Source organism: Ptychodera flava, chromosome 2 (genome assembly GCF_041260155.1).
Source record: "Ptychodera flava strain L36383 chromosome 2, AS_Pfla_20210202, whole genome shotgun sequence".
In the NCBI taxonomy this organism is placed as follows: Eukaryota; Metazoa; Hemichordata; class Enteropneusta; family Ptychoderidae; genus Ptychodera; species Ptychodera flava.
Window position 1 is genome coordinate 34,021,501 of NC_091929.1, and position 10,417 is coordinate 34,031,917.

The 10,417-nt window shown below is 37.1% G+C and overlaps 1 protein-coding gene across 1 annotated transcript in view; it reads left to right on the forward strand.

Moving 5' to 3' along the window:
• Positions 1–4,750: 4,750 nt before the first annotated feature.
• LOC139119543 (ly6/PLAUR domain-containing protein 2-like) overlaps positions 4,751–10,417 on the forward strand; it is a 47,334-nt gene continuing 41,667 nt past the window's right edge. The window contains exon 1 of the mRNA XM_070683389.1: positions 4,751–4,780. The gene's annotated coding sequence lies outside the window, so the exon portion shown is untranslated. The remainder of the gene's footprint in view (positions 4,781–10,417) is intronic.

Sequence of the window (10,417 nt, forward strand, 5' to 3'; positions counted from 1 at the left end):
TATGTGATATGTCAAGAAATACTGCATCAAATGTGATGAAATGTGATTAAATGTTGATCTTAAAGTGCTGTAATAGCCTGCCAAAACAATTAAGCTCATTGTTGACACTTAATTGTTAATTTGCATATTTAATGATTTTCCTAATTAGTGTGATATGTGCTGAAATACTGTATCAAATTTGATAAAACGTGGTACAGTTGTCGAACTCTCATTGCTATAATAGCATGCGAAGACATGTCACAGTATCATGTAAGTTAGTTGCTAGTTTATATATTAGTAGGCTTTCGTAATTAGAGTGGTACGTCTAGAAAAACTGCAGCAAATTTGATGATACTTAATACAGATGTTGATCACAGTGATTTAATAGAATGCAATGAAATGTAATAGCATCCTGTCGATTAATTACTAATTGACATTTTTAATGACTTTTAATAATTCGAGTCGGAGTCCAGATTGGCTTTAAATTTTCACCACCATGGTATGGACTAAACCCATCGTTTTCTGTAGTAAGGTTGCGTCTCTAAATACTACCAGGGAAAGAATGTTTGTAATTAGTGATCTATATGCTGAATTACTGCACTAAATCTGATGACACTTGCCTCAGAAGATGATCATACAAAAATTCAATGGTCAAGAAAGGCACTTGGCAGTAACAATAGCTATTTATAGTAAGTCTGCTCTGTAGTCAACATAGGGGAAGTTTGGTTCACATCTGGCGTTCTGATTTTCGTAAGTCAAAAGCCATTACTCAGACATGCGTTGACCAGTTTCCTGCAGATTATTTGAATTTTGAAATTTAAAGAGCCGGTTCATAGCATACCCTATTCTGGCTAAACTGGTAAAAGGACACAACCCTATGCCATTAATATCAATACCTATTTGTTTACAGTACAATCCAGTATGGGCATCAGTCACCGATAAGTCTTTGGTACCCTGATTTCCTTTTTCATTTCGATAATATTGACTTCAATTAAGTTACTTCCACTGATTTCCAATTACAGGTGGGGACTATGTTATTGTCAGTGACTTGTTCAATCTGAGGTTTGTACATGCTAAGCTGAATGTTTCAAACTTTTCATTTTCCCGAACTTTGTTCAAGGACACTTTAAACCATTCTCTTCCATAACCACGAGTACAAGACTAAGGCCACCGTCAAATTTTAATTGTTCAGAAACAAACATTAAAAATCATACCGATTAGTAAAGTTCAAAATGACCGCCACTATCTTTGTTGACTCCATGAGGAAAATTATAATTACATGTTTCGCTTAATTTTTTGCGAAAAGCTAAGTGATCAAAAAGCCATTTTACTCAACAAATTTCAAAATGAATCTACACAAATAGGTGACCAGCAAAGTATTGTAAAACTAAGGCTGGATAGCTGTCACAGAAGTGCATTTTATCTCAAAAACTTGGGAAAATCTTTCAAAAACGTCTTGAATACCACTCTAAAGATGCATATATTCTCACAGCATCAATGGTTACTACTGTCGTTATTTACCTGGTCTACATAGAATACGATGGTTTCAATCGGGCTCGAACCCACAACGCACGGTACCCAATCACCTAGCGCAGAGGCCACAGACAAGACCGCTCGGCTAAATCCCCAATCTCGAAAAAGATTGGTTCAATTACCGAGGTAAGGATGTTACAATTCTGACTGCGCCCTCTCCACTCGCCGTACAGTTCGTGAAGCACTCATGCTAGTACACACAATATCATACATCTCACATAAACTTTATCGAAGCGAAGCAATGACTACATCGCTTTACTGCGCGGAAGACAGCCTCGGGGAAAATTCTGTCCACCAGCAGAACTATCAACCCATGATAAATACGATGGTTTCAATCGGGCTCGAACCCACAACGCACGGTACCCAGTCACCTAGCGCAGAGGCCATAGACAAGACCACTCGGCTGAAGTGTCGAACAGCGGCATATCAAAGACAATATTTACACAAAGTGTGAATCATCATCACTTATAAGCATTCTTTTATCAAACCCGCCCTTTATAGATGTAGGCCTTGCAATTTATCTGACGGAGCTTTAATGAAGATGATTAAAGCAATCGCTGAACGATTACGTAGACTGATAATAGATATAGAAAACAGAAGGCACTTTGTGTAGCATTGAAAGACAAGAAAATTCGGGGATAGAGTTCAATTCCTGGTCTTTACAGAATTAATATTTTAAAATATGAAATATGTTCCGAAATAGGCAAACATGGAATCATAGTGAGTAATTAGATATTTTATGGGGAAGTTGGGCAACGCCTCGTAAGCACCAGCCGCAGTCCGTGATGGAGGGACGGCGTACCGGTCACCTCATCTTGTGGACAGTGGAACACGCACATGCGCACACAAATGTATTTGCAACTAGCATACCCGTGTAACTTGAATGTAGGACAACTTCGGCCACTTGAAAGCGTGGGATAGTATTTCAGGCAAGAGAGGCCAGTCTTTAAATTGTGACATGCATTCCTCCTGACCCAGACAAGTTAATAACTTCATATTCCGGATTTTAAACATCTTGTCCAGAACAGTCTTCAGACACTGACTTGTGTCAGTGTCGTACTCGCGGTCTCAGATACCAAATCGAAAAGCTCTGATAATCACAAACGCAGTTCATTTGATAATAAAAGAGACAAAGTATGGATAGGCAGAAACGAAATTAAAGAGTTATTACAGCTTTTGATAAAACCAATGCCGGTCTCCTACAAGACCACAGATTATTCACCCTGGTTGCTTCCATAATGTCGTGGTTGAGAAAGCAGCGTTTGCACCATAACTATCGGTGAGAAGGCACCTTGTGAACAGATATCCTTACCCTGAAATGCTCAAAATATTTTTGCTTGTCTACTGCTTGATTACCTCGACGACCAGCTGAAATCGTATGGAGTATCGTGTTTGCCGGTTTGTTTTCAATTAAAAATGTAATACCGTACAATTAACAAAAGGTATAGCGGCCATTTTGAATATCAAATAGAGTTTTCTCAGCAGCGAACTTCTAAATAAAAAAATAGGACAGGTCGGCAGGATATGCCCTTACTTTAAAACCACTTTTAGACGGAATACCAGCTATAACTTTTGACAACGCAAGGAGATTATCTGTACGATTGTTGCCTAGTGATGGTGCCCGTCGACCAGTGTATTTGTGGTATGTTTTCTCCGAAAAAAAAACACGAGTGACAAATATGTCAACTTCACTCTTCTGAGCTTTTGTCAATCACATATTCAAAGGTGTAGCGACACACCGTCTACAAAGATTTGAAAGCAAAGACAAGTAAGAGCAAGCCAGGCTTTATCCGCCAATCAATCTAAGTCACAAACAGCATTCAAGTTCCGCCTTCGCGAGAGGGAGGCCGTCGGCAGCGAGTGGCCACTCAAATTTCGAATGCTCCTGTAGTGTTAAGTAAACGAGTCACAATTGAAGCGAATTTGTCTTTTCCAGGTTATTCAACTAGAATTTCGTGCTTTGTCTTTTTATGACTGAATACCAACATCATGTCCACAATACACTCCTGGCTATTTTACTGTTGATCAAGACTACTTGATACAGTCAGAAATTCTGCGTGTATAAAGATAAAACAGACCCTGCCAAGGGTTGTAAACGAGAGGTAATGTTTGGTGTCCCGTGTTCAAAATTGAGACACAAGATACCACTTCCATTCATTAAAGCCTCTGTGTGATTAATTAGTTTATTGAGGCAACACACTTTTATGAGATAACTGCTACAGAATCAGCCACACTTGTGTGTTCCCTGCAGACAGTGTCTTGGGAAATTGTAATAAATTAGACTACTACATGGACCAGTGCATGGTAATGATATATTGTGTCTCAATCTTGAACACAGGGTGCCAATCGTAAACTCCCATTTACAACCCCAGATAGAACTGGTTTTGCCATTGTAAAAACATAAATTCTGACTGCATCAAGTGGGCTTAATCAACACAGCTTAATGGCCACGGGTGTATTACGGCATACCCTAAATTTTTACATTTTCTGCTTCTTAACTTAAATATAATTATTATAGTTACCATGGAAAGTCAACACATTTAAAATTAACTGAAAATCCCCTAAAATCAAACAAACGTCCGAAAGCAACAATGGAACGTTTCATTAAAAAAAACATATTTTTGTGGTAGACATGAAATCGCGTGGAAAAATGTTGAACGAAACACATTTTTCCTCGTCGTAATTACGATAGTGCATAAGTTGTAGAATGGTAAACATAGATGTGTGACTCTCGAAGGCATTCGTGAAAGACATGTAGTCCCTCTGTAGCATCGTCATGACCTTTCCTTTCATTGGACGGGACTGTGCGATGGGTGTGACTAACAGCCATACTATTTCGGCCTCGACAAATCATAATGACGGGTTGAATGAAAGCATCTACTTGTTATTGACATCATCACCGTTGACACAAACATTGCAGAGATCAGTCCGACTAATTTTAATATTAGCAACTTTGGGTATTTGGAAAGGAAACTGCATTTGTTGAATAAATCGGACATAAAAAAGTTTAACTATCACAAGTGATATCGGTAAAAAGTAGGTTTTATGTCAAGGCGGCCATACACAGAATTCACCTGTAGGAAGAAGAAACAAGCAAATGTGATATAATTTGACCTCATTTATCTATGTCTACTCAATAACCCTAGACTTATAGGGGTTGAATCGTTAGCCTATGAACCTTTAGGACGCCTTCTATATAAGCCGGTATTTGTATTCATGTTTCCATAAGAACATCACCTCCAAACAGAGAACATCGACGATTCACCAGGTGAGTTGTTTTTAAGTTACAAGCTCCAGCCACGATTACCGTTAACGAAACACCACTTAGTGTTAATTATAAAAAGTGACATTCGTTTAATCTGAATGTTTACGTAGCTATGTTTACTTTAGAATAATCTTTACTGAAAATTTGATTTCAAATTGAATAGTGATTCTATCGTGGCTTGAAAATAGCCAACAAATGTTTGTGATATCGGAAAAAAATTGTGATTTTTTTAATGACTTCATTTGTCATTGCTTCTCGTTCAAATGAATTTATATGTTGTTTCAAGAATGTGCGGCGAAATAACAGATCAGTAATTGATTCTTTAAAAAAGAAGTTAGATTTCTCAGCTTTTTGGTATCAAAATTCAAATACTGGTCAGAAATTTCATCTGGCTAAGTTTTACAACTTTCTTAAACTACTAAAGACCAGGGTTGTAATTGATGTTCGTGGTAACCATATTTGAATAAAAAATCTTGTAACTGTGAGCACAAAAGCAAACCTGTCGGCAGTCGATAAGGAGTGGTGGATTTGTGCAGTATTGTGAAAACTCCTACCGAAATAGCTCCTCTCCTTGAGTAAAGCCAGGTCCTAAGTGATTCTTTATCGTCGTCAAAACAACTGAAGAAATGTAGAGAGCTTGACAAACACAGCTCGGCAAAAGACTTAAAAAAGGAATGCTACGGACCTTTGAAAAATAGAATGAAATTCCTTCACTACCTAGCATCCAGAAACATCTTTCACTCATGTGCATAGTTGTCATGGGAACAAAACTACGGCGGGCGTATTTTGGAAAGGGTAGAGTGCTTCTAAAAGTGATAGGACAGTGGCTGGTTCATTGAATGGAACTTCATCTCAAAATGACCCGTTGTTCGAGTTGTTAGAGTAGTTCATTTAAACCGTTGTAGCTATGTGGCCCTGCCATAATGACCATGAACGAGACGTTACTGAGTGTTAATTATAAGAACTAAAATGTGAATGTTTACCTGTCTTCGTTTCCCTAATGACTGCATTTATCATCGCTTCTCGTTCTGGTGAATCTACATCTTATCTTGTTTCAAGAATGAGTGACGGGGTAACAACTCAGTAGTTAACGTCTTTAAAAAGGAAATTATATTTCTCAGCTTTTCGGTATCAAATTTGGCCGGAAATTCCATCGGCTTGGATTGGCTCAATTTTACTACTTTTATATTACACTTACTGAAGACCATGGTTGTATGTGCACGTGGTAACCATATTTGAATCCAAAATCTTATCTCTTAGATTACAAACTATATGCATGCTTGCAAGCAGTTGATTTGATAAGGATGGGTGGAGTTGTGTAGCAATGTGAACATTTTTACCGTTCCCCTCATTGAGTACAGCTTAATCTCCAGTAATATATACCACTCGTCAACCCGAGTTACGTAGAGAGTTGACAAACACAGCTTGTCAAAATGAATGTAATGGACTGTTGAAATTTTGTTTCATATGTATGTCAACCTCGCTTTGTTTCAATTAGAATAATCTTCAACGAAAATGGGATTTCAATGTGAATAGTGATTCTATCGTGGCCTGAAAATAGCCAACAAATGTTCATGATATTGAAATAAAACGTTGTGGTTTTTCCATAGTGATTTCATCTGTCCTTGTTTCGCGTTAGATAAAACCTCAGTAATCAACTGATTTAGACATAAAACTATATTTTTAGTCTTTCGGTATCAAAATTCAAATGCTAGTCAGAAAGTTCATCTGGCGCGGATTGGCTAAATTTAATAATTTCACAACTTTTTTTACAGTAATAAAGACCAGGGTTGTAATTGGTGTACGTTGTAACCATACTTGAATCCAAAATATCCTAGCAGTGAGCACAGAAATTATATGCATGCTTGTGAGGAGTTGATAAGGAGAGGTGGATTTGTGCAGCATTGTCTAAATTTCTACTTCGTTTGTCAAAAGACTGACAAAAGAAATGTAAAGGCCCATCGAGACATATAATGAATTTCCGTAACTACCGAGCATCAACAAACCACTGACAATACTGTCTTTGGTTGTCAAGCGAACAAAACTAAGGCGGGCACATTTTTGGACAGGGTAGACTGCTTCTGAGAGTGATAAGAGAGTGTCTGATTCATCGCATGGAGCTTCGTCTCAAAATAACCAGTTGTTCGAGTTGTTAAAGCACTGACAATACTGTGTTTGGTTGTCAAGCGAACAAATCTAGGGCGAGCGCATTTGTGGAAAGGGTTGATTGCTTCTGAGAGTAAGAGGATAGTCGCAAATTCATTGCATTGGAGATTCGTCTTAAAATAACCCGTTGTGCACTGTTGTAGCTATGTGAATATTTTGTGTCCGATCCATGCCAAAAGTACTTCTTTCTATTTTAGTTTTAATTTCTATGTCTCTTAATGCTGAATTCTCTTTTACAACTCAACATTTCTGTCGACTTTCTGTATTACTTTTTTATATTTAGTTTTTCAGCTCGATTTTCTATGTCCTTTTCTACGTTCTGTTCTGAATAAAATTTTACAATTATTCATTTCTGGCGATTTTTCTGTATTAATATTCTACATTCCTTTTTACAACTCGACTCTTATTTATCTTTCTACATTCTATCTTACATTCTACTACTGGAACCTCTACGTCATGGTTTTAGTTTCACAATTCAACATTATATTTCATGGTTCAACATTATTACTCTCCGTCTAACTCTTCAAAACATCATTTTAAAATTCAACAGTACAAAGTTCCAATTTGCCTTTCCGAAATGCCGTGTGACACTGGCTGAGTAAGACCGTATTCGCCAAAAAAGAATTAAATCTTGCACATTTAGATTTTGCAAAATTATCCCCCGCCCCGATGGTTGCGTTTTTAACAATTCATTAGCAATTCATGACGTCATCTGGTTATTTAAAATTGAACGTGTTTGGGGTCTTCCACAATCTAGAAAGCAAAGGTTTGCTCTTGGAGTATCGCAGGACGGTGGTTTCATTCGTAGACCTAGCCCGCACTCTTAGTTCCGCCTTATGTGACCTTCTGACCATGCAAATGTTGACCTCTGTTGTTGACCCTAGCACTGATTGTTATCGTACGTAAGTGCATTTGAACTGTCGTTTTGTGCAAAATTGTAGAGCTCATGTTTTGTAGAAGTTTGAAATGGAAGGGTATTTGGGCTAAACGTTTCAAAAAATACTTATCAGTTACATTAATAGATGGACTGTATTTTTCTTTGTAAATAAATCGTGTAAAATGCGTAGGAATGTCGCACAGAAAAAGTACTTTGTCAAAATTTACTCTAATGAATTTTAGGAATGTTTTGTTAACAGCGGTTAATCTTAATTGGAAAGTATTTTCATCTAAGTAAATGTGTCCGAACAGATAACGATGGCGTGCAACTTTTGTGGAATGAACGTAGGACACAAATAATATAGTCCAAAAGGACGGAAAATGGTATTCAATTCATAATTTTAAATTTATTGAAGATAAATGAGAAAATAAATAGTTGGCAACGATTTTGAAAAGAGTAATATACTCATATTTATTTTTATTTTTATTTTTACTTATTTACACTTTTAATGAGCGTCCGAGTTACTCAAATGAGTAATTTTCCCCGGGGCTCGATAATTAACAAGTCACAAAACTGGTTAGAATAAATAAATACGATTATAGCGGAATGTTCTTTGTTATATATTTTTTCAGAAGCACCTTGAAATTTCCAATAGTCGAAGCTAAGAAATATCATTTGGCAGTGAATTCCATAATTTAGTTGCACGATTATGAAAACTCCGTTGTCCAATATTTAAAGCAGATTTCGGAATATAACAATCCTGTCGAGAAACCGAGCGCGTTTGATAATTATGGACATTACTCTGAAATACAAATAAATTCGACAGATAATGTGGAGCACTGCCAGTCATACACCTGAAAGTTAACACTGCCATAAAGTATACAATTCTTTGTCTAACAGACATGACATTTAACGAAGAAAACAAACTGACTGAAGGGTAATCATTAGGCAATTCAAACAGAATACGTAACGCTCTCTTTTGTAATATGAAAATTTTGTCAAGATTTTTTGCTGTGGTATTTCCCCATACAACACAACATTAGTCAATAGTGCTCTGAATTAATCCATCATACAAAACAAGACGATGGCTCAACGGAATAAAAGAGACACAGAGACGGTAAAATATCAAACAAAAACGTGAGAAAATCAGAACTGAAAAGCCGACCGTGATGGCGCTCGATAAAAGTTGTGGAGAGGCAGGCTGCGATGTACAGTGTGGACCACCAGCACACTACGAACGCCTACTTGTAAGCGTCTTGAGTAACGTAACATAACTCACATATTACATTTCAGAAAATAGTATCAAGTTCTTAACTTAAATTGATTTTTTATCATTGATACCAAAATTGAGGGGTTTACCCCAATATACATTTCCTTCATTCTTTAAGTAAACTTTTGCTAACTTACTAAACTTTAGATTATCTGCTTTCTTAAAATGTATTCATATGGTACGAGAGTGTTTCCTTATCATACTAGATAGGAAATATTCTTTCTAAAAAAAATGTACATGTGTTGGCAATTCGCAAAACTTGAGGTACCAAACTTGATACAATTTTCTGAATTGTAATAATTCACTTGAAACAAGAGTGTATGTAGAAAAAAAGGCTATTTTATGTTGCATTTTCTATACTCATTCTAAAATGGCATGAAAGACTGACAATCAGAAAAAGTGAATAAAAACGTGATTAACAAAATTAAAGAGATAGTAGCTGTAACTTTTGACCATTTTTCCGCCCCACCACATGATAAAAACCAAGTTGGATTATATCTATCCCTCCTAATGTCGATTGACAAGGAAATAAGTCGAAGCTAACACCCGATTGTGAATAACGAACGGTAATAAAACTGTCGCTGGCCTGCCGCTAAGCGAAGTTCGCCGCGCTTGTGTTTACAAAATGTTAGGCGATCACTTGGTATGGAGCACAAGGAGTGATGATATCATTAGCCACGCGAGAGCGAGATTTTAAACTAGGTCACTGTAACAATGGAGACGGAGAGCGTCGTAATTAATGCATATTTATATCCAATTTACGCACATGTTTATCTGTTTTGATTGTGATCATAGGGAACAGATGAAAGGACCCCTGGGTTGGGAGGAGGGTTTTTTGTGCAACGGTTTACCTTATTTGATTTTATAAATTTTGACTGTGACATTTCAAATAAAGCTTTCGACTCCAAACTGTCTGACTGTGTTTTGAATACCTACAATTCCTTATCTCCTCTTAAACCAGTGCACATACCACACTAATTGCTGCGCAAACATTACCAACTTGTTAATGACTGTGCGTATCAGCGGATTAGCTTAATAAGTCAACACCACAGCCGTCCCACACGTAGTGAAATAAGGGACGGCTGTGGTGTTGACTCAATCACTTAATCCGCTGATACCGACAGCGGATTAGCAAGTTGGCAATGTTTTCAGAGCAATTACAGTGGTGTATACACAAGTTGGAGAGGAGATAAGGACTTGTCGGTAATATATAAAGCAGTCACACGGTGTGGAGTTGAACTCTTTATTTGAAATATCACAGTCAAAATTAATAAAATCAAATAAGGTAAACCGTTGCACGAAAAACCTCTTCCCCACCCTAGGGTCC